Source organism: Silene latifolia, chromosome X, assembly GCF_048544455.1.
Source record: "Silene latifolia isolate original U9 population chromosome X, ASM4854445v1, whole genome shotgun sequence".
NCBI classification, from domain to species: Eukaryota; Viridiplantae; Streptophyta; class Magnoliopsida; order Caryophyllales; family Caryophyllaceae; genus Silene; species Silene latifolia.
The window spans coordinates 39,823,611-39,848,988 of NC_133537.1; the positions used below are offsets into that span (position 1 = coordinate 39,823,611).

A 25,378-nucleotide genomic window follows, 5' to 3' on the forward strand; every position below is an offset into this window, starting at 1 on the left:
ATGGTAACCTGACCTCAAATGAATCTTGGAAAATACTGCTGCCCCATTCAACTGGTCAAACAGATCATCTATCCTAGGAAAAGGATACTTATTCTTCACTATAACCATGTTCAGCTTTTTGTAGTCGATGCACAACCTCAAACTCCCATCTTTCTTTTTCACAAACAGAACTGGTACTCCCCACGGTGATACACTAGTTCTAATGTACCCCATTATCAATCAAATCATCCAGCTGTTTCTTCAGCTCCTCCAACTCCTTAGGACCCATGCGGTACGGTGCCATAGAGATCGATCCCGTCCCTGGTTTCAGCTCCACACTGAAATCTATCTCCCTCTTTGGTGGTAAACCTGGTATCTCCTCCGGAAAAATATATGGAAACTCCCCACCACTAGTATCTGATCAACTGTCGAACTCACCATACTATGGTCTCTTACATGGCATAGGATCAAAGGACACCCCTTCCTTAGATAAGACTTCAATTCACCTTTGCAATCACTTTGACTTTGGGTTTGACAACAAACTCACGATAAGACACACTAGCTCCCGTAGGACCTCTCAAAGAGACTCTCTTTTGGTGACAGCCTATTCTAGCTTTATACTTACCCAACCAATCCATGCCAACTATCATCTCAAAACCATCCATAGGAAACTCTAACAAGTCCATTGATATGTCAACCTGCCCAACTATCATAGACACACCCTTATACAACCTCCTGTAAGATACAGACTCACCCGGAGGTATAAAAACTTCCTCTTTTACAGACTCAAACTCTCTCAAACCCAAAAGCTTAGCATGACCCGACGATACAAAAGATTGTGACGCCTCCGAATCAAACAAAACAAAGGTAAAGACACCATTAACAAGAAAAGTGCCAATGATTACGTGAGCATCATCCTCAACTGCCTTCTTGTCCATCATGAAAAGCTTGTCACTAGTCTTATGTCCACCTCCCTGGACAGTACTAGCAGAAGTAGACGGCTTAGCAACCGACCCCTGATTGCTGTTCATTGCTGGTCTCTGATAAGAATTACCGCCATTGCGGTTAGCCCCACCGTTGTTGTTGTTCTGACCACCCTGATTGTTCCATGACCCAGCCGGCCTGATATTATCATAACTCTGAGACGAACCCTGAGAGAAACTCCCATGTGACGGCCTCTGAAAACCCTTACCCACAACACTGGTGCACTCATGTCTCTTGTGGCCCATACCGCCACAGTTAAAGCAAGATATTCCCCAACTGCTACTACCACCACCTCGGCCTCGCTCATAAGAACCTCAACCACTGAACCCCAAACCCGACGAGTAAGCCCTTGCTTGGTTATGATTGCCCCTCTTGTAACTAGACTGACCACCACCCTCGCTTTCAGCCTTCCTCTTCTCGGGACCTCTCTCCCTGTTCTCCTTGGCCATCTCGACCAACCTCTCAGCTCTCCTGGCTCGCTTATATACTTCCTTAACATCAGTAAGGACTCCTACAGGCAGCTTCTCCATGATCTTATATATCATACCCTTTTCAAACCTCAAAGCTAGGTTCTCCTAGTTCAACCCCATATCCTCAGCATATCTAGATTTCTCATTGAACCTGTGGTAATACTTAGCCACAGTCATCTCCGGAGTCATTTTGAAATCCTCAAACTCCTCTCTCGGTTTGCTACGGACATGCTCAGGCAAAATCTCGGCACATCACTCTCTTGAACTCATCCCAAGGTATGGCTGACTTCCCTTATCTCACATAATAATCTAAGGCACTCTCTCTCACCTTATCCCACCATTCTCTGGCTACATCTCTCAAGTAGAACGCAGCTTGTTCCACTCTAAAGTCCTCAGGGCAATGAACCCCATTAAGAATATTCTCCATCTCTATGCCAATTGTCGAGCAAAATTAGCGCTCCGGTACCCATGTATTCTTTTGGGTTGAAACGGGCTATGTGGTCGGTCGCTTTCTTAGCTTAGATTTCGGTTACTTGTCGTTAGGAGTACCTAGACCAAAACAATATTTATAATCTTCACAAACAACTCTATTATTAGTAAAGAGGTAAGTAAAGGTCGGATCCCAAGGGACGGGTATTGATGTAGGATTTTCGATTGCATGTAGTGGTGTTTAAGGGTGTCACAATTTGGGTTGAGATAAGAAGATCACTAAACTAAATAACAATAAAAGTAAACAAGCAAGATGATTAAAAAGAGGTGTAAACAATTGATTAAAAGAACTAGGGTGTCATGGGTTCATAGGGGATTCATGGGATTTGATCATACAAACATGTTTTCAACTAGATGCAAGCAATTATTGTTGTGATGGGATCGAGTTAGTGTATATCTTACAATCCTTAGGAAGGTTTGGGTCCCGGAGCCGAATTGATTAGATTGTACAAAACCTACAAGTCGACTTAATCCTCCCTATCCAACAATATGCATGGTCTAATGAGACTCGAGTTGGTTTATGTCTTACAAGTCTCATTGAAAAGATAAGTGATGTGTAAAAAATGCAAGGATTTATAGGCTCGCATTTCATCAAACATAACATGTGCATAAGTTGAAATCACAACAAGCAAGCAAATTAATTATGAAAGCATATTAGATTAAGCATGAATCAATCCCCATGTTGGTTTTCCCTAATTCCCCATTAACCCTAGTTAAGGAAACTACTCACTCATTATCAAGTTTAACATGTTAACAAGGTTGTCAATCATATCAACAAAGCAAAACATGATGAATAAGTAAAGATGATTAACAATTATTAAAAAGGGATTAGGAGAATTATACCTAATGATGATTCCAAAATAATAAGCAAAGAATAATAGAAGTACTTGATGAATGATTAGAAGGTTGTGAATCTTCCAAATAAACCCAAATAATCTTCAATTACCCAAAATAAAGGATGAACAATGGAGAAATTAAGGAAATGAGATTTGTATTAATACTTGATTAAAAGTTAATTATAATATTAAAGAGAGATTAGAATAATATGAACTACACTAAAGATTGATAAGAAGAACATGATTATCTAATTAGTACAATGGGATATTTATAATGGGGATTAGGTGCACAAATTAGGGTTACTAAGGGCTTAAATGACGATTAAGTCTTTAAGAAAAGTTGAGGAAATGCTCCTCTCGAAGAAAGATGCGAGTCTCCTTTTTGCTAGTCTTTCGAAAATATGCGCATCCCGAGTAGAACAAGAAGAAGTTGGGCTGCACTTGAGAACAATCCGAGCGTCTAAAAGGTCGGGACGAGCGGATTGTGCAAGCAATGGACGAGCGGCCATGCAGGTGGGACGCTTGGATTGTGGAGCTCTTGGACGAGCGTCCCGATGCTGGGACGAGCGGATTCCAGTCCAGCGAGCTTTTTTCCTTCTTTCCTTCTTTCCTTCTTCCAACAATCCTCTGGGATCTTGTTGGAGATGCAAGGATCTTCTTCATCATTGCCCATCTACTAAATTATTAACAAAGGCCTTCTAGTCTTGTCTTCACTTTGATGCTTGGTCATTAGATTTGATCAATTTAGCTCTATTTTGGCATAAAAATGCAAGGTTTGCACTCCTCTCCTACCAAGGAAACAAAACCTCATAGAATATGCAAAACAAAGGACTAAAGATAGTAAATGACCCAAATATGCACTAAAAAGCATAGGAACGAGGCTAATTCGGGGACTAAATATGCTCAAATATTGGTCACATCAAATATCCCTAAACCGAACATTTGCTCGTCCCAAGTAAAGAGGTGACAAAACTAGGACCCTTATTTAAACTAACCTACTAATATAGCCGATATGAGACAATTAGCGGGCCTCACTCCGCCCCTTCAACTCACAACAAGACAACCATGAGGTAGGATGCCTTCTTGCAAGGCAAGGTGGGTCTTGCCAAAATGGCGACACATCCAATCATTAAAGCACACAAAATCAAGTAATGGATGCATCTACAAAAGGAATAGCCACTTTCCTCATCTAAGTGGCGGAAATTATCTAAAGGGGAAGCAATTCAAGGGTACACACTCCTTCATAGATATGGTTTCTTCAAACTACTAAGCCTAGAAGGATACCAATAAATCTCCTCCAAGTTGTGTCAAGCTAGGGTATCTTTGTCCTCAATCGTTAAATGCTTTTGTCAAGAGTAGACTCCCTATGGTGTTAGAAACATTGGAGGATCGCGGAATTCCCCCTCTTGCCTAGACAAGAAGAAGGGTCGTCCCCTCTCTACCATGCACAAAAGTGGATATGATGGAATAGGGATCAATAGTATTTGAGTTTCATTTGGGAGTTTGCTTTTGTTGTTATTTTTCCCCTCAATTTCTTATGGCATTTGACATTTGAGAACACTTTCTTGCCATTTCTTTGATGTTTGGCATTTCAATACTTGACAACTTTCAACTTTTCTTTGCATTTCTTTTTGAACATTTTCAAAGTCACCCCATTTGTAGGTAGGGTGCTTATATTTGAAGCATAGGAGTCTATTTTTGCTCCTCTTTTCTTTTGATGCAATTTGCAAACTTTTTAAACTTTCATTTTATTTCTTGAACTCAAATTTGAACAATTTTTGTGCCCATTCCCTTTGATGACAAAATGTGGTAGAATGTGGATGATGGTTGCATGGTTTCAAGGGTCACCTTGGAATAAATGGTAGGCAAGGAGTTATCACACCACAAGGTACTCTTGACTAGGTCTTAATCCATGAGTCAAAGGATATTAATATGACACATCCTAGGGTGTTTTACAAGTATTCTAACAAGCAAAGTCTTAAGAAGAAAAAGCATCTACTAGGGCCTATGTACACTTGTCAAGCTTCCCAAATAGACGGTTTCGCAAAATTTTTCTAACATGCAAACTATATGCCATGATGCAACTAACATTTATACAACCTAATGCATATGCTTCTACCAACTAGTATGCCAAATAATCTAAATGCAAGTCCTAGATTCACATTGTTTATACCACATTAATCAAAATAAAGCCACATGGTCATTAACATAAAGAGGAAAAAGGAGATTGGAAAGATCATACCATGCGGTCTTCAATATCCTCAAGTCTCGGATGTGGCGTAGTCGATCAATGTGAACAAGGATGAACAAACACAATATATAAAAAACAATATATATACAAGACTACACTACAAAGGGAAATGAACTTGTTTTTGGATTTTCAATTTTTCAAATTTTTTTGGTTTTTTCGAAATTTTTTGATTTTTTTGGATTTTGTATAAAAGTCAAGTTAGAATTTCCCATCCCCACACTAGTATGGGCATTGTCCTCAATGGCCAATACGATAGGAAATTATGCAATGAATATGCATGATTTTTAAACTAATTGCAAACTGCACTAAACTACACTACATGATGCATGTGTTTTTGTTATGGCGGAGAGCATAATTTAGATTAGCTTCCAATGCATATGCATGGACTTCCCCAAACCAAAATAGACTTATTTATAATGTCAAGAATTTCGGGGGAGTTCATGCACATAGAATGCAATGCATGAAACTAAAAATTGTCCTTTTGGATTTTTCAAGTCGGGAACAATAAAAATGAAAACCTTAATGATGCCAAGGTGTTAGTCCTCCAAGACAAACCATAAGGGAGGTGTAAGAATGTAGGAGCCTCCAAAAGTTTCCTAGTCCTCACCCATCGTATCATCATTATCATCATTTTCCTCGCTTGAGGCATCATCAACCTCCATAGATGTGGAATCATGTCCACTCTCACTTTCACTTTTTTGTTCTTCCTCACTTTCCTCTTATTCTTGAACTTCTTCTTCTTTTCCTTCTTGGTCACCACTCTCATCAACAACCATTTCCTCTCCACCCGGTCTACAACCACTAGAAGTGCTAGGAAAAAATACTTCCCTATCCACCCAACTAGGCAAAGGACAAGATGGATCAAGAAGTCCTTGCCTAGCTAGATGTAGGAGGGGCGGATATTGGGCCTTGTAAGCATCAACTCTATCATTGTAAGCTTGTTTATGCATTTCCCTCATGAGTAGATTCAAGTAATCATTTCCCGCCTTGGCATCTTTGGGGTTGAACTCGTGGTATTCAAATGGGTAAGGTGAGGTGATAATGGAGGAAGAGGGCTCAGCAATTTCGTCCCCTTGGTGTTGAATGATGTACTCGGTATCTTCGGAGAGTGGGAGAAGGTAGTTCGGTCGGTGAAAATTCAATCGGCAAATTTTTCTAGGCAAAGTGAAGGATCTAACCTCATTTGTCAACCACCCATATTTTTTGTCAAGAGTGTCGTTTTTGACCCACTTAAACTTTAGAACCATGGTGGGCAAATCGATAAGATGGCCTCCTTTTACCGACACATAAGTGTTGTCTTTGTTGAAATTCCGGTTAAAATGCTTAGCCAAATAGGTAACTAGTCCTCCATTGGTAATAAAGGCCGTGCCTTCTTTGCCACAATCAACATTAAGCCATCGATCAACCAAAAGTCGTAGAGCATTGTATGGCTTGGTAAATTCTTTCCCAATGTTCAAAGCCGACTCAAGAAGAATAAAATCGAGTTTGGTAAGATGATTTGTGTCATTTCTAGCTATCAAAGTATTCCCAATGACCTTATGCCATACTCTAATGCCCGGATGGTGGACTAAGAGAGCACGACAATCATGAAAACGTGTGAATTTCCTTCCGGAAATCGCCATCAAAAGTGGAGCGGGGTCATACTTGAAAGGAGTCTTTGTATATGTCGGGTCATCACTATGGCCAAATATCTTACCCAATTCGCCATAAGATAAGCTTCTATCAACATTTTGAAGACGAAACTCGATGACGGTTCGAGTCTCCACCCTTGTGACTTTCAAAGAACTCAAAAATTCCAAGGTAAGGGAGGGGTATGTCAATTCTTGCATTGTAAACAATTTACTTAACCCCATAGACTCGAAAAAGGTTTTAGTTTGTTCAAGAACACCCAACTTTGACAATGCATCTTCACAAGTAAACTTAGTAGGCATGATGGTTTTCTTAGCAAAGAGAATGAATTTCTCCCTATGGGAGTCGGAAGTGAAAATTACCTCCAAATAATCGGATAATTGTTCAATTACCGGAGTTGAAGAAGTAGTAGCTTCCATAGGGGGATTTTGTTGTTGAACCTCCAACCTTGCATTATGGATTACCAAAGCCTTTGATACTTGTTTTGCTTGAAGAGCTAATTGCCTTTTGGAAAGTGTCTTCTTTTGGGGTGCCTTGTTTCCACCTTTTGTTCTTGCCATTCTCCGTTGCTTAATTTCACCAATGAAAGATTGAAATAAATCTTCGATTTCTAGTAATGCCCAAATCGATTTAGGATGAATGAATGTTGCTTTGTATCCTAAATATCGACTCAAAACTTGAAGATTTTGGTGTTTGAATCACTTGTTGTTGCAAAAGGAGTGATTAATTTTTGTTGTGAGGAAGTTTGGATTTGATTTTGTTGAATTTGGTTGAGAAAATTTGTTTTTGTTGATGGAGAGGATGAGGGTTTTGGGGTTTTGGGTAGTGTTTGTATTTTGAAGTAATAAGAATGAATGGGAGATGAGGGTTTAAAAAGACCCGTTAGTTTTGAATTTGCAGAGGGAGACGAGGGGACCAGGGGTCGGTACGCTCAGATTCTTCAGAAAATGGGTTCAGAAAAAGACGCCACATGACGAGTGGACCACAGGAAAGACGAGCGGATTCCTTGAGCTGAGACGAGCGTCTTTTTCTTAGGACGCTCGGATTCCTTTCCAGGGAAAAATCCCAGAATTTGGCAGCAAAAAGACGAGCGTCTTTCTTGATGGACGACCGTCCAGACTGAGACGAGCGTCTTTCTGGCTGGGACGCTCGGATTAACAGTCAGACCCAAATTTTAATTTTTGTAGCTTCACCAGACGAGCGTCTGATGGCTTAGACGCTCGGGTTTCTTCAGGACGAGCGGATTATCCCTCAAGCCGCTCGGATTCTTCCTTGACCGCACGGATTCAGGTCCATCCGTGGGTGCTTCGTAAACCGTGTCCTTTCCTTCTTCAATCTTGTGTTCTTCATTGTAGGGGCACTACAAAGGAATGAATAGCCTAGGCAATTGTTATCCCCACACTAAGTCAAAGCACTACACATCAGTAAATTCATAAGTCCCTCCCTTACTTCTCTCAAAATGATGAATATCTTGATCAAGGCACAAAAATGTAAATCCAAAAATGACAAAAATGCAATAGAATAATTGAAATGCAAGTTAGGGAGTTAGAATATTTACAAATGGTGGTTTAGGGAGGACTCCACCAAACTCTCATCCAATGTGAGATGTCAAGGGGGCATGTTCAAGGTGTTGTTGATGTTACTCAACACCTTGAAGAAGTAGTCGAAAGCTTGATCATTATCATGATAAAGATCCTCAATAGATCTTTGCACTTTTTGTTCTCTATGATGGCCTTGGGTCATAGCATTACCAATATAAGGATTGAATATCCCTTGAAACGCATCATCCCAAAGACCGCATACTTCGTCTACTTGCTCACTAAAAAAGTCTTGAGTTGATAAAGATAACTCTCCTTCTTTCTTGTCTTGGTCAATGAGGCCTTCTTCTTCACTTGTCATAGGTGAGCTTTTCAAGCTCTCATTGTTGCAATTTCCTTCCTCTTTTGATGGGGCATCATCCACTTTCTTTCTCCATTGAAATTCCAACTTCTTCCTATCATCTTTCCGGCTATAGTGATCAACCATAAAACATGGCTCATGTAATCGGGGAGCTCTCATGGTCTTGTCAAGATTGAAAGTAATGGTTTCATCTCCCACTTCAAGGGTGAGCTCTCCATGCTTCACATCGATCATCGCTCCCGCAGCGTGCAAGAAAGGTCTTCCTAAGATAATAGGAATGTTGGAGTCTTCTTCCATGTCAACAATAACGAAATCCACCGGGATGAAGAATTTTCCAATTCTCACGGGAACATCTTCCCATACCCCTAAAGGTGTCTTTGTCGATCTATCCGCCATTTGAAGCGTGATGTTGGTGCATTTGAGTTCTCCCATTCTTAGCCTCTTGCTAACCGAATATGGCATGACACTAACACTTGCCCCAAGGTCACATAAAGCTTTGTTGATTGTAGTGTCACCAATAGTGCATGGAATGGAGAAGCTTCCCGGATCCTTGAGCTTTAGAGGCGAACTCCCTTGAACGATGGCACTACTCACCTTAGTGAAGGCAATAGTCTCAAGCTTCCAGATTGATTTCTTCTTTGTAAGGATGTCCTTCATGTACTTTGCATAGGCCGGAACGTGATTGATCAATTCCGTGAAAGGAATCGAGACTTCTAAATTCTTCACAATTTCCATGAATTTTCCAAGTTGGTCATCAAACTTAGGCTTAGTTTGACGACTCGGGAATGGAAGTCTAATCACAATGGGCTCCTTCTCTTTGGCCTTTTCTTCATTCTTTTTTGAAACTTCTTGATTGGTGGGTTCTTCTTCCCTAGAGTTTTGCACAACTCTTTACTTGTCACTAGCCTCCACAACTTCATCCTCAACTTACTTCTTTGGCCCTTCATATCTTGTACCACTCCTTAAGTGGATGGCACTAACCGATTGATGTCTTGGGGGATTACTTTGAGGTGGTAATTGCCCCTTTTGTCTTTGAGAGTTTGAAGATGCTAGTTGGGTCATTTGAGTTTCCAACATTTTTGTGTGGGCTAGGATGTTGTTGATGGTGATATCTTTTGCTTGGCTATCTTTTTGCATTTGAGTGAAAAATTCTTATTGATTCTTTTGCATTTGGAGGACCGCTTTTTGAACATCAAAACCTTGGTCATTTTGTTGATTGTATGGAGTTTGATTTTGGTAACCTTGGTTTTGGTTGTAAAAGGTCTTTGATTTTGGTTTCTCATTGGAGGTGGGGTGTATATTGGTTGAGGGTTTTGAACATTTTGGCTTTTGTATGAGAGATTTGGATGGAATTTGGTGTTTTCATTGTAATAGTTGGAATAAGGGGTACCACTTTTGTATGCTTGAAAAGCATTCACTTGCTCACTTGTTCCCCTACATTCACTTTGGTCATGTCCCAAAGTTCCACAATTCTCACATATTCCATTTGGAATCGATGAAGATGCTACCATGGCATTAACATATTGCTTTGGTGATTTTGAGGCTTCTTCAAGCTTAGCCATAGCCTTTTCAAACTTCAAGTTGATGGTATAAATATGAGCACTAAGTTGAGCACCCAATTGAGTAATAGAGTCCACTTCATGCTTTCATCCTCTAGTAGCCTTGCGAGGTCTACTATATTGTGAATTATGGTCCGCCATTTCCTCAATCCTGTTCCAAGTTTGATTATCGTCAACTTCGGTGAACATACCATTTGATCCCATGTTGAGAATGTTTCGGGAGTCTTCATAAAGACCATTCCAAAATTGTTGTACTAAGAACCACTCGCTAAGTCCATGATGAGGACATGAGCGACAAGTTCCTTTGAATCTCTCCCAAGCTTCATACAAAGATTCTTCGTCCCTTTGCTTAAAACCCGTGATTTGGGCTCTTAGCATGTTAGTCTTTTCCGGAGGGTAGAACTTTTTGTAGAAAGCTAGAACCAACTTCTTCCAAGAGTCAATTCCAAGAGTAGCCTTATCAAGGCTCTTTAACCATTGTTTCGCGGTACCAATTAGAGAAAAAGGAAATAAGACCCATCGAATTTGGTCTTGAGTCACTCCGGTTTGTGAAATCGCATCACAATAGTCACAAAAAGTCTCCATGTGAGAATGAGGGTCTTCACTAGGCTTCCCCCCAAATTGGCTTCTTTCGACTAATTGGATAAATGCGGATTTTGCAATAAAATGTCCGGTTAAGTGTTGTGGTGTGGGAGTACATTGGGTAGATTCTTCTCGGTTGGTACGGAATGTGATAAAAACTTAGGCATTGTGGGTTGATTTTGTGGTTGATTTTGTGTTGGGTTCTCCTCACCTTCTCTTGCAAAAGGGTTGATGAACTCAAGAGTATTTGAATGAATATCTACAACTTCACCAATACCTCTCAAAGTGTTTCTAGCAAGTCTTCTATAGGTTGTCAAAGTCCTTTCAATTTCGTGATCAATGGGTAACAAGTTACCTTGTGATCTTCTAGACATGCAAAATATCAAACAACTCGAAAATAATTAGAACAAACCTTGAGAAGTTTTACTTCCCCAAGGCAAAGAAAGACACAACTAATAACAATCAAAGAAAATCAAATCAAGTTAACACCGTCCCCGGCAACGGCGCTATTTTTGATCGGTCGCTTTCTTAGCTTAGATTTCGGTTACTTGTCGTTAGGAGTACCTAGACCAAAAACAATATTTATAATCTTTACAAACAACTCTACTATTAGTAAAGAGGTAAGTAAAGGTCGGATCCCAAGGGACGGGTTTTGATGTAGGATTTTCGATTGTAAGTAGTGGTGTCTAAGGGTGTCACAATTTGGGTTGAGATAAGAAGATCACTAAAATAAATAACAATAAAAGTAAACAAGCAAGATGATTAAAAAGAGGTGTAAACAATTGATTAAAAGCACTAGGGTGTTATGGGTTCATAGGGGATTCATGTGATTTGATCATACAAACATGTTTTCAACTAGAAGCAATTAATTATTGTTGTGATGGGATCGAGTTAGTGTATATCTTACAATCCCTAGGAAGGTTTGGGTCCTATAGCCGAATCGATTAGATTGTACAACACCTACAAGTCGACTTAATAATATGCATGGTCTAATGAGACTCGAGTTGGTTTATGTCTTACAAGTCTCATTGAAAAGATAAGTGATGGGTAAAAAAATGCAAGGATTCATAGGCTCGCATTTCATCAAACATAACATGTGCATAAGTTGAAATCACAACAAGCAAGCAAATTAATTATGAAAGCATATTAGATTAAGTATGAATCAATCCCCATGTTGGTTTCCCCTAATTCCCCATTAACCCTAGTTAAGGAAACTACTCACTCATTATCAAGTTTAACATGTTAACAAGGTTATAAATCATATCAACAAAGAAAAACTTGATGAATAAGTAAATATGATTAACAATAATTAAAAAAGGATTCAGAGAATTATACCTAATGATGATTCCAAAATAATAAGCAAAGAATAATAGAAGTACTTGATGAATGATTCGAAGGTTGTCAATCCTGCAAATAAACCCAAATAATCTTCAATTACCCAAAATAAAGGATGAACAATGGAGAAATTAAGGAAATGAGATTTGTATTAATACTTGATTAAAAGTTGATTACAAGATTAAAGAGAGATTAGAATAATATAAACTACACTAAAGATTGATAAGAAGAACATGATAATCTAATTAGTACAATGGGATATTTATAATGGGGATTAGGTGCACAAATTAGGGTTATTAAAGGCTTAAATGACGATTAAGTCCTTAAGAAAAGTTGAGGAAATGCTCCTCTCGAAGAAAGATGCGAGTCTCCTTTTTGCTAGTCTTTCGAAAATATGCGCATCCCGAGTAGAATAAGAAGAAGCCGGGCTGCACTGGAGAACAATCAGAGCATCCAAAAGGTCGGGACGAGCGGATTGTGCAAGCGGTGGACGAGAGGCCAGGCAGGTGGGACGCTCAGATTGTGGAGCTCTTGGACGAGCGTCCCGATGCTGGGACGAGCAGATTCCAGTCCAGCGAGCTTTTTTCCTTCTTTCCTTCTTCCAACAATCCTCTGGGATCTTGTTGGAGATGCAAGGATCTTCTTCATCATTGCCCATCTACTACATTATTTACAAAGGTCTTCTAGTCTTGTCTTCACTTTGATGCTTGGTCATTAGATTCGATCAATTTAGCTCTATTTTGCCATGAAAATGCAAGGTTTGCACTCCTCTCCTACCAAAGAAACAAAACCTCATAGAATATGCAAAAAAAAGGACTAAAGATAGTAAATGACCCAAATATGCACTAAAAAGCATAGGAACGAGGCTAATTCGTGGACTAAATATGCTCAAATATTGGTCACATCACTATGGTGACACTCATCTTAGCAAAATCCACCCCAACCTCTTTATCTTTCCCAAACTTCTTTAAGGCCTCAGTCAGCGCCTCTTGATGCTCAAGCATCTTGGCAATCTCATTAATACTCATCATCTCGGCCCTAGCATACAACGCAGATCTCTTTGGCGGCATCTTTGAACTATAAAAGAGAAGAGGTAAACATAAACACAAATCCCATAACATAAACACGTATATGACCTGTGCAAAACTTACTCGACCGAGCTCTCAACCCACTTGATTGAGTTAAGGCCACTCGATCGAGTTGCCCACTTACTCAATAGAGTGACTCGACTCCAGAACCTGACCAGAAATCATCAAAAACCTCACTCGATCGAGTTGACCTCTCTCGATCGAGTCCTCCTACTTACTCGATCGAGTGCCCAAAAACAACACGCTATCCAGAAACGATATACAACTCACTCGATCAAGTTACAACCACTCGTTCGAGTCCCTCACCTACTCGATCAAGTGCCCCCTACTCGATCGAGTCATGCTGACTCGTACACTACCCGCATGCTCAACTAAACTACTTTCCAAGAAACTATATATATATATATATATATATATATATATATATATATATATATATATATATATATATATATATATATATATATATATATATATATATATATATATATATATACAACAAACAACATCCTATTTCACATGTTTCTAATAAGCCACATTAGAAACCAATCATCATGCAATTCCATTATTCATATCAACACATATACTCATGTTACTTACTCACCTTTCACCACAACATTCTCCATCCTCAACATGCATTCATCCACCATTACATATAACACATTTCAACATAGATATGCAGCATAACTTAAATAAACACATAGCGACCCCATGACACACCCCATAGTGACCGGTTTAAAAATGTAGGGCGAGATCGCGACTTTAGGATGTCTCCCAAGCCTTTGCATTAGCTCCTAACAACTCCTACCCGGGTTCGTTTTATTTTAACTCCCTACATTCATTGGGTTTATTAGTTACAGGTTCCAAAATCGTCGCTTTGATACCGCTTTGTAACACCCCCATACTCCAAGTGCCGTACCAGGACCACTTAAGGCATGGGAATGCTACCATCTCGGTTACCCGAGGCAATGTATATCAAATAGACAATAACGAAATGTAATTTAATAAGTAAATTAAAATTGATACATGTCCAAAACCAAAACTGTTAAAGAAAATACAACTGTTCCCAAAAATGCTATTCCAAATAACGTAAACAAATGTTTAAGACACAGCGTAAGACTTCTAGACATCTCATGGCAACTCAACCTAGCTATCCCATGCGCATCATCTCATACCTGCTCAATAACAGCTCACCATCCCCGAATGGATCACCACAGTTTTCAAAACATTTAAACAGGGTCAGTTACTGATTATACAGAAACAATACAACAGAAACAATACACAATCTTCCAATCTCCATCATAACCCACACACCTGACTACACACTAAAGGGTGTAGTCCTGCCAAAATACCTATCTCGACAAGTATTCCAGACCGCCAGTGGGGGACCACAGCCCTTCCCACCTAAGCCCCGCTCATCTCATCCGAGCGATAACCCATGTTCCTAAATGTGCGCATCCCCTCTGTGGTGGGTTCCACAGAGGGCGAATCAAGGGCGTGAAGCCACTCCCGCAAGTGACTCCACTTAGTCGAGAACGCACCTCGAGAACCACTGGCAAACAATCACAACCAACTATACAATCAACAATCACCAATTCCAATTCCAATTCCAATACGATACGAATCAACAATAAATAAACAACCAACAACAACAACATGTAATCAATAACCGAGTAGGGAAACCCTACCTGGAAAAAGCAACCACAAGACCGTCACAAGCAGCTGATCAGTAATGCTCCTCTACGAAACCTCCCCCTATAATCACATATACATATAATTATCACCTAATCAACATAATACTCCCAAAACCCCTAATTCTACCCTATTAGGGTTTTAAACAAACTCAATGAAACAATATAATAATTATACAAGAATCTTACCCTTGACACGACGAACTCAACGGCGTAAAGAAAAAGACAATCCGACGATCCTAGCCTTAGGAATTTGTTAATAACGCGAAGAACAATGCAACGTAACTCTTTTCTGTCTTTGAAAAGTTTTAGAAAAGTGAAAAGTGATTAAGAAATATGAAGGAACCCTTAAATACTAATCACGCGTTATTAACAAAACCCGACTAAAATAACCCGTTAGACCAACTTACTCGATTGAGTAAGTGACGTACTCGATCGAGTGCCCCTTACTCAATCGAGTGTCACACATACTCGATCGAGTACCCATCAGGCAGACTACTGTTTCGTATGAAAACACACTTACTATACAGAGTAAGCCCCACTCGATAGAGTACCCGTTGACATAGAAAACCGTAGTATTACAGTATCAGGTATGGTGTGAACTTCGGGGACGATGTTCGTTTTAAGGAGGGAAGACTGTAATACTACAGTTTTCTGCTCTCGGCTTACTCTGTCGAGTAGGCCATACTTGAACGAGTAAGTTGTCAAGTGCCTTTAAACAGGCTACTGTTTTGGGTGCACTTGGCCGAGTAATGAGGAATTCGGTCGAATAGGTCGTACTTGGCCGAGTACTTTAGGAACTCGACTGAGTACCTGGCTTGACGGGTTAATTTCTGCGGTTTGATTATGTTAATTGGAGAGGTATATTTAAGTCGTATTATCAATTTTTAATCATTTTCTAAACACTTCTTAAACAAACTCTAAACTACGTAAAACTGCTCTCCAACTATCTTAATTATTTCCGCGCCGATTCGATCAGTAAGTACTGTACCCTTTGTCATTTATATATTTTGTTATAGATATACAAACCCTAATTGGTTGATTTGGGGTTTGGGATGAATTATTGTTACGATGTGTAGTGTTTGATTGTATGATATCATAATAGGCGGGGACTTCGTAGAGAAGGCGTACTAGCTTGATTGTTGTGCTTGCTTGGATCTTGATAAGGTAGGGTTTCCTTACTCAGTTGGTTGTATAATTAATTATAAGATGTGATTGTGGTTGATTGTTTGATATTGTTATCATTGTGATTGAGATTGTACTGCTGATTGGTTATTGTTATGGGACCATTTTCGGGAGATGGTTCCAACGATCCAACCCCATGTTCGCCACTTGTGGCTCCCGTCACAAGGGGGATGTGCACATTAATGGTCTAGGTTCGCTCGTTGCGATGAGCGGGGATTTGGTGGGCAAGGCTGCAGACCCCCACTAGCGGTATGGGTTTCCCGTTGCGATGAGAACCTGGCAGGGCTACACACTTTGTTGTGTACTCGGTTACTGGTTACTCTTGGAATTTGGAGGATTAATTGGTCTCAGTTGATTGGATTGTGAATCCTTATTTTTAATTGTGCGGTTGACTGACTCGTTTATTGTTTTCAAAGTTGTGGTGATCCATTCGGAGATGATGAGTAGTTGGCTTAGCAGGTTTTGGACTTTGATGTAGCTCGCGGGATATGGACCGGCAGAGTCATCACATGTTTTGTAGCTATAGCTTCCGTTGAGTTTAGATATTATCACTACTTTGGTTTTGTTGTACGCCATTTGGTTTTTTTTAGACTTGTATTTCCTTTTCTTTAAAGTTAATTATTAAACTTTTTTCATTATGGTAACTATTATGCATACTTCCTCGGGAAACCGAGATGGTAATGCTCTCATTTGCTAAGGTAGGCCTTGGTAAGACACTTTGGTAGATGGGGGTGTTACACACGCGGCTCAGAACCTTCTGTAAGTTTTTTCTTCATTTCTGGATCATCGGGTATGCACAGCCGGTGGGCCGGCTGCAGGTGGCCTGCCCGGCTGGGAGCCTTCTGTAACTTTCCTTCAAATTCCAACTTCTTTAGATGTCATCTGGTGCCCCCAGCCGGTGTACCAGCTACCGGTGGGCTACCCGGCTGAGACCACTTTCTCAGCTTCTTCTCCTCCTCTTTCCAATGCTTTATTCAAACCGACCTCGCTTGCACTCATTTTTTCATTTTCGTCTCAAATCCTACTAAATGAGACACAACCTCATAGAACGAGAAATTGGGACATAAAATGCAAGTAAAGGTATACGAACCGTCTCAAAACGGATAAAAAATGCATAAAATGGAGGGGAAAATATGGCAAATTAAGTACATATCATCTCTCGCAGATCAGATATTTTCTGAACACTATTACTTACTACAAATTCTATGGTACGTAAGTCGATCTACACTTTTTCTCTTCTAAAGTATCTATAATTCATTGTATATTATAAACGATTTAAATTCTTTTTCCTGAAATTGATACTCACGTTATTTTTAGAAGTTGACAATAAGTTGCATAGTTATTGGAGAAAACCCTACGTAACAACTAACATGAGAAGTAGCTAAATGAGTTAGCAACTGAGAATTTTTTGTGATAATATCACTACTAATATGTATTAAATTTAATGTTTTTATACTAGTGTAGATCCCACATATTTGCGGTATATATAGAGGTTTTGTTTTTAGTTATTATTTAAATATTTTAAATCGATAAATCATTAATTTGTCATATGTGTCATATACCTCATTGTATTTCGATATGAGAAAAAAATAGACTATGAACTAATCAAGATAATTTAGTAAAGTTATAAATATATTTAATGATTTTTTTTTCTTTAACATAAAACGAATGATTAAAAATAATAAATTTTCTCAAATTATGTTAATGATTTTTTTTACGAAGCTAATAATATCCTTTTAATGTTTTAATTTGTTTTATACAAAATATGTCAAGTCATTCTCTAATATATAATAATATATAATAATACATAATAAAAAATTATAAATTTATAAATTTACAGTTTATAAAATTATAGTGAATTTATCTTATTTTAATTAAAATATTAAAATATAGATTTTAAAGAAAATATTATTTTTTTATTAAAAGATTATATATTGATGAAATGATAATAATTTAAAGAAAAAAATATTTTTATTTTCTTATTTAACTTGATGCCTTTTGGAGGGAAAACTTTGCAGAGTTTTATTATATAGGGGGATGTATTCAAAGGACAACGTAACTATTGTACTGTCTAAAGTAGCCAAAATATATTAAAACAGGTTCCAACATTGAATTAATCAGAATTACATACTCCGTAATAATCAAGGATTACACATAGTTCATGTTTATTTCCGAGTAAACCTGTCAAACGAGTCGGACAGATTGAGTTCTGAGTTTGGACAAATGTGGGCTTGCCTTTGGTTAGTCTTAGAATACGAGTCAAAAATTATTATTGACGACTTTTTCTTTACCCTTAGGCCGGGCACATGTTAAAAAACTTGAAATGAAAAGTTTTATGTTAAGTATCATGAAAAATTGGAATAATAAAACACTTTTTCAGATTTCAATGCCATATTTAATTCCAAGTTTATTAATATGTGCTCTTATGTCACATTTCAGAAAAACCAATATTTTAATCATGTTCACTGCTTAAATTACTTATCTTGAAATAAATTTAAAACTTTAGTTATTTCAACAATTATTTTATTAAATGTTGATATAAAACTTATATAAATCTGATATATTAATTGTACGCGAAATAAAAATACTAAAATTAATAATTTATTTGATTTTTATTTCAAATATAATCTATAAGTATTAATATTTTAATAATTTCTATAGTTTATCTTTGACACATCGGGTGTCCGGTAAGGTTTTGACCTAAATAACCGGGTCATTGGGGATCAGATCAATCGAGTCACAGCTGAAGACTACTACATGTCTTGACCCTCGAAAAACAGGTCGTGTAAGAATTTGATAAGTATATTTTCCAAGTATTTGTGCTTTACACATGCTAAATTTTTATTTTATGGGTGCGTGGATAGTTAATCGAAAAGAATTCATGTATTGCACGGGGTATAAAACTAGTTTGACATTTATATATGAACAAAAATATAATTTGTTAGTAATTGTTAGTAAATCTGGTTTTCATAATTGAAGTGTTAGGCATTATCCTTAAGTCCTTAACCTTTGCTTCAGTGGCGTATCTACGGGGATGTAGTGGGTGCGTCTGCATTTCCATTTTTTCAGATACATATACATATTAGTTTCATATGATGTCATCTTGAGTGTTTTGTCTTAGTGGTTGGCAACTTGCTTTCTCTCCCAAAGGTCTGGGGTTTGATCCTTTTCAGTAACAATTTGATAAATTATCTTTGTTTTTCAAATTGTTTAAAGGATTTTTTGTCGAAAACTAACTGATATTTAGGGGTATTTGTAAAACAACTACCTTATATTATTTTTCTTGTTTTAAACTACCTTTGTTTTCTCATTTTTTGGTCAAAAACTACCTACGCTGAAAATATGGCGAGATTTGGTCGATTTAGTGACATTAACCTATCTCACATGACTTTCTTAACATCAAACAACAATGATCGACTGCCTCTAAACCAAAATTTAACTTCAGATAAGCAAAATTAATGAATTTCACATTTCAATAATAACTACAAACATCTACTAAAGTTTAGCGTAAGTACTTCATGACTTCCCAAAATCGGGCCTTGGTAAGATTAAAACATAAAAGAGTCATGTGAGATATGTTAAAGCCGAAAAATAGACCAAATATGTCTAGATTCTTAACGTAGGTAGTTATTGACCAAAAATAAAGAAAACAGAGGTAGTTGAAAACAAAAAAAAATAATATAAGGTAGTATTTTTACAAATACACCTAAATATAAGGTAGATTTTGACAAAAAAAAACCCTTGTTTAAATATAAATGCATTAAGTACAATTCTACCCGTTTAAAGTGATTCAAGTTCAAATTTTTCGGATCCATCATATAAAATATGACTCTTCTAAAAGAGTGTATAAGTTTTACTCTAGTTAATAGTGAAAAACACTTTTAGTCTTAAAAAAATTTGTACGCGTAATCTCGTTATCGAAATCTAAGAGCTGCTACTAACTCGATGTTTTGTGTTTGTTTAATTTTTGCATCCCCTGTCTACAGTTTCTAGATATGCCACTGCTATGCTTCATAGTAGAACTTCTATAGAAATCAAATGCAAGCTCTTATATGGAGTTGTGATAAATGAGTTCATATTACCTAACATTTTTTTAAAACCATTTTGTTTAGTTCATATTCAAGCTGGGTATAGCCATTAAAATGATAAAACTCTCTTTCATAAATTTTAACATCGTCACATTTTCTAACTCTAACCCGATCTCTTGTTAACCTAGAACAACTACTTGCTTGTTGACAATGGCATGTGAATTCTGCGTTTTATTAAATGTATATGCAATTATTGTGCGACTACAATAGATGGAAAAGCAAAAGTGACATATCGTTAAAAAGAAATGAAAAACACATGATCCCACGTAATGATCACAGCCTTAATCCACACTAAAATTGATGGATCATCATTTTATTTGCAAGATTATTGGTTCATAACCCATATAACACAGTTAACTTAGTTGACCTACCTCTAAAATGTCAAATATCCACCTTAGTGTACAGCAAACACAATTGACTTTTTTCATCATCCACCTTTGTACCAATTTAAAATTATTATAAAGGTCAACTCTTTATGTTTCAAACCAAATTGTCGACCACAAAATGGAGTTGACATGGACTACTTTATATTATCACTTGTATCACCATAATTGAAGATTTATAAGATTATTACAAAGAATGTTCATAAAGTGTTCCATCAAGGAACTAATGATGGTCCACGTAGTTTACCAATTTACATGTGTTCTATCACTATAGTTAATTAGTAAGTGTATAGCTTATCTTCCTAAATAACATTATTTTACCTTATCAATTTTATGTTTATGTATATCCAAGTTCTTGATGAAATCTATAACATGATTAATGTATTTTCTTTTGTAAGAAGGTTTAAAAGGAGAATTCTATTGTTGTCAAATTTCATATTAAGATTCTATCGACTAAAGTACTCCACATCTAACATTTATATAATGACTTTAGCAATTCTCACGTATGCCTGTTGTACCCATGATTTTTTTTTACAAGAATAATCACTTTATGGTACACAGACCACAGTGACCATCTTAAAAAAAATCATTATTTAATATAAAATGATCACTATTTTATCAAAAGTTGGATCATTTTTTTCTCGTCACACATACGTCTGCTATTGAGTAGTTGTGCATAATGACTTCTGCAAATGTTACCAAGTTTCATATTAAGATTCTACCACCTAAAGTAACTAGTATTTTTACTAGCTACTAATTCATATTAATGTAATGGAGTACCTTTTGGATCCTGTTACAAATCCAAAACAATAAGGTCAAAGTTATTATAATGATTTATGTTTTCATTTTACAAAACTCACAATCCAATCTAAGGAACCTCTGTAGCCGCTCTATTTGGTAAATCTTTTCTTGTAAAGGCCAAAAATAACCATATGTACCTTTGGGTGGTGACCTTTGTGTACCAAAACTTTTACTTGGACATTAAGTCTTTGTTTGGTAAAATTAGATGAAAAGATAGCTGAAATTTGGAAAACAAAAATATGAAAACTGAAAAGCTAAGGTAAGTGACTAATTATAGGGGCGTTTTAAAGTAAATGGATGCGCGGTGCACCAAGAAAAAATGAGGCCCCAAATAGAAATGTACAAGTGTACTATACGTCGAGGTTTGTATTAAATTTCATCAATAAAACTTGTAAATTTAAGGGCCAAAATCAGAGATCCTATTCCGCCGCCCGTAATTGCCCAGGACCATAAACATCCCTGACTAATTATATATAAAAAAAAAAAAACTGGGATAAACTACTTCAGTTAAATAAGGTACCTGAATGCCAAACCAAGCCTAACTCATGTAAGGGAAAGGAAGTTGTAGGCTTGTAGCACCACTAGCCCACTAGGATTAAGGATTTTAACAAGGTAGAATCTCCAAAACCAAATCGGTCCACCTAGTCCAGTTTTTATACTCAATTCTTCCGAATTATTAGTTAGGGTTTTTTTGTCAAACACAACCTTTTAAAAAAAAAAAGTATTTTTCAAACACCACCTTTAAAAAAAAAAGTTTATAAAACACAATCTTTAATAATTTTTTTTGTTGTCAAACACGACTTTTTGGCAGAAGGACTTAACATTTTGCAATGAGGTAACTTTCAATCGATGTTTGGGATAGCAAACGATGTCGATTTGAGGTGTTCTTGGACTCATTGGAAATGTAGAAATATAAGCTTTCCATGGGTTATCAACACGATGGTCAAACGTGGCCTTATGTGGGGTCTATTTCGGTGTAAATTAAGGCTGGTCGGAGAGATTACCGGGTGGTCGGGGATTTTTAGTGGGTCTTTTAATGAGGTTATGATGCTTTGTGTTGTTTCAAATTTGGTTTGTAGGTAGCGGGGAGTGCAAGGTAGGTCTAATTAGTTGTGTTGTTTGTGGTGTTTGTTGGTTGTAAGTGGTGGTTCGAGGGGAGTTAAATTGGAGGTAAAAAACAATCAAGAGAATGTCAAAGTAGGATCTTTTTTGTGGGTTAATTCACTCACCTCAAACCACCACTTACAACCAACAACCACCAAAAGCAACACAACTACGACCTACCTTACACTCCCTTCTATTTATATACCAAATTTCAGACCAAATAAAACATCCTAACCCCATTTAAAGACCCACGAAAAACCCTATGGCCACTCGCTTTATAGCTAGCCTTTCCAACCAGCCTTACTATACACATCAATAGACCCCATATAAGGCCACATTTGACCATCGTATTGATAACCTCTGGAAAGCTTGTATTTCCACCTTTCCAACGAGTCCAAGAACACCTCAAACCGACCTCGTTTACTATCTCAAACATCAACTAAAAGTTACCCCATTGCAAAATGTTAAGTCCTGCCAAAAAGTCGTGTTTGACAACAAAAAATTTATTAAAGGTTGTGTTTTACAAACTCTTTTTTAAAGATAGTATTCGAAAAAAAAAATTATTGAAATTCACCTCGTAGAAAAGTCAAATAGAGAACTATTTACAGAAACAAACGGAGAAAGTAGGAACTTAAATTCACAATATCATAATGATAAGGAAATTAAAAGACTAGCGTGTCATAAATCCACTAATTAACCTATCAAACAAACAATTTATAAACCTAACTAGTCTCTACTAACTTATAACAACAAATTAGTAAAATGGCAAGCTAGGGTCGAACCCAAGAGAAGGACTTTTAAACTAAAGACTTGAATGGTAAACTATTGACCAATAATTAATTAAGGTACTAATGACAATTAACACTCAATAATTAAAGCTAATCACAAACAATGAATATTAACAATGGTCAACATTTAGGAAACATAAAAGGAGAAACTTGGTTTGGAAAATTCATGGAGAATGATTAAAAGATGAAAACTTTGCTAAAGGGACAATTCAACAAACACTTAGGATGCAAGAAATCAATATGAGAGGGGACTTGGTGTAATCTCTCATTAGTAACCAACAATGAGTAAGTTAGACTATTTTTACTCTTCCTATATTATTAACCTACTACCACTATATCAAGTTAGTTAACACACACAAATGACCATTCATATGCATCCATCAAAATTTACTCAACAATTCAATACCATGAGATGTGACCAAACATGAGCATGAAGATTTGTACCAAGATATGTAGGCTAGGATCAATTCTCATAAGATGAACCCATACAAATAAGAAAAGACATAAACTTTCCTACTTATTATATGAATACTTTAACCAAATTAAACACACAACAAGTTTGCTTCAACAATCCTAGACAAATGAACCCACTTCTCTAGAATTTAAACTAATTAAGTAAACAGCATGCAAGGGTAGCTAATCCATACATTCATTCACTTAACATATAAAATAAACACAAGGAAAGAGTAATTGATAAATAATAAAGGATTAAAGAGTTTTACAAACACCAAAGTAAGAAACTTTGGAGGAATTACACCAAGAAAAAGGAACTTAGCCAACCATAGTCATCATACAACCCAAGTTTTGTGGAAAGATTGCAACTAAAATGGAAAGATTAAATTTTAATTATTACGAGATTAAGGGTAAAAGCATGATATACTTGAGTCTTCAAATGTGTAACGCTTATATAGTGTTGCACTTCTCCCTAGGTTGAACACGGAATTGGGCCTCAAATCAATACATAAGACGGGAATTAGAAGACGTGGAAACTTCAGGAGGTGTAGGCTCTGGTGGAGGCAGCAGCCTGCGGTTTTGGTGTGATTGTTGAGCTTCGATTTTTTGCCTTCTTTTCTACTATCCTTCATATTTTTCGGTTCTCCTAGGTCATGGTTCACTTCCTCATTTGGCTTAGCTTGAGGGATCGTGGTTTGACCCAGCTGTAATACCAGCCCTGTTTAAGGACCTTTTGACCGACCTTTTGACCACGGAAGACCTTAGGAGGGGATAGGTGAGAGGAAAAGAGACTTATGTAATTGTTTACTCGACCTAGTATGGACTACTCGGCCGAGTGGTGGTAACACTCGACCGAGTAGGGCCTACTCGGTCGAGTATGAGAGTACTCGACCGAGTATAGCCGCAGTTGACGCGTTATTTTAAAATGCAAGTTCATGACTCTTATTTCATTTTCGACGGTTCCATTTCTCTCTAACCCTAATATATATCTCTCTCACCTATCACCCACTTTTCCCTACACTCTCATCTAAACTAGACACTAACCATGGAAGGGGATTGGGTTATATATGAAGTATGCAAGTAAGGATGCCATCGTTGTCGTCGTCGGTTCGCATCGCTAGGTGAGTCGTTGTTTTGTTGTTGTCTTTCAGTAGGCTTCTGGGGTAGTCTCGTAATAGGATGTGGTTACCGTTTGTAGGATACGTCTCGGAGTCTTGCTTGGCTAATTGTTGGATACATTTTCATGGATTGGCGATAAGGTAGAGTTTCCCTACTCAGTTTACCGTTAATTGATTTAAGATTATGTTTGTATTGTATACGATTGTTTATCTACTGATCATTGTAGGAGTGTTAGAGTTGGTGTGGTTGTTGTGATGGTTGTTGAGTGGAGTCACTTGTGGAAGTGGCTTCACGCCCTAGTTTCGCCCTCTGTGGAACCCGTCATAGAAGGGGATGTGCACATTAATGAACAGGTTTATCGCTCGTTGATGAGCGGGGCTTAGGTGGGGATTGGCTGCGGTCCCCCACTGGCGGCGAGGATTACCTTTTGCGATGGGTAATCTGGCAGGGTTACACACTTTGGTGTGTAGTCGGTTACTATGTGAGATCGGGAGTTTGGAGGTGGATGATGATCAGCTGGTTGCCTTTTAGTACTTATCTTATTTCGTTATATAGTAAACTGACCCCGTGTTGTGTTTTCAAAACTGTGGTGATTCATTCGGGGATGGTGAGCAGTTGGTGTACTAGGTACAGTTGGTCATGTTGCTTGCGGGCTTGGAAGGGAT

The 25,378-nt window shown here is 37.6% G+C and overlaps 1 non-coding gene across 1 annotated transcript; it reads left to right on the top strand.

Annotated features, from left to right (window-relative positions):
* The first annotated feature begins 10,367 nt into the window (after window positions 1-10,367).
* On the top strand, window positions 10,368-10,474 carry LOC141624625 (small nucleolar RNA R71). The gene has a single exon (XR_012534431.1). It is a non-coding gene; the product is annotated as a small nucleolar RNA R71 (small nucleolar RNA).
* The last annotated feature ends 14,904 nt before the right edge of the window (window positions 10,475-25,378 follow it).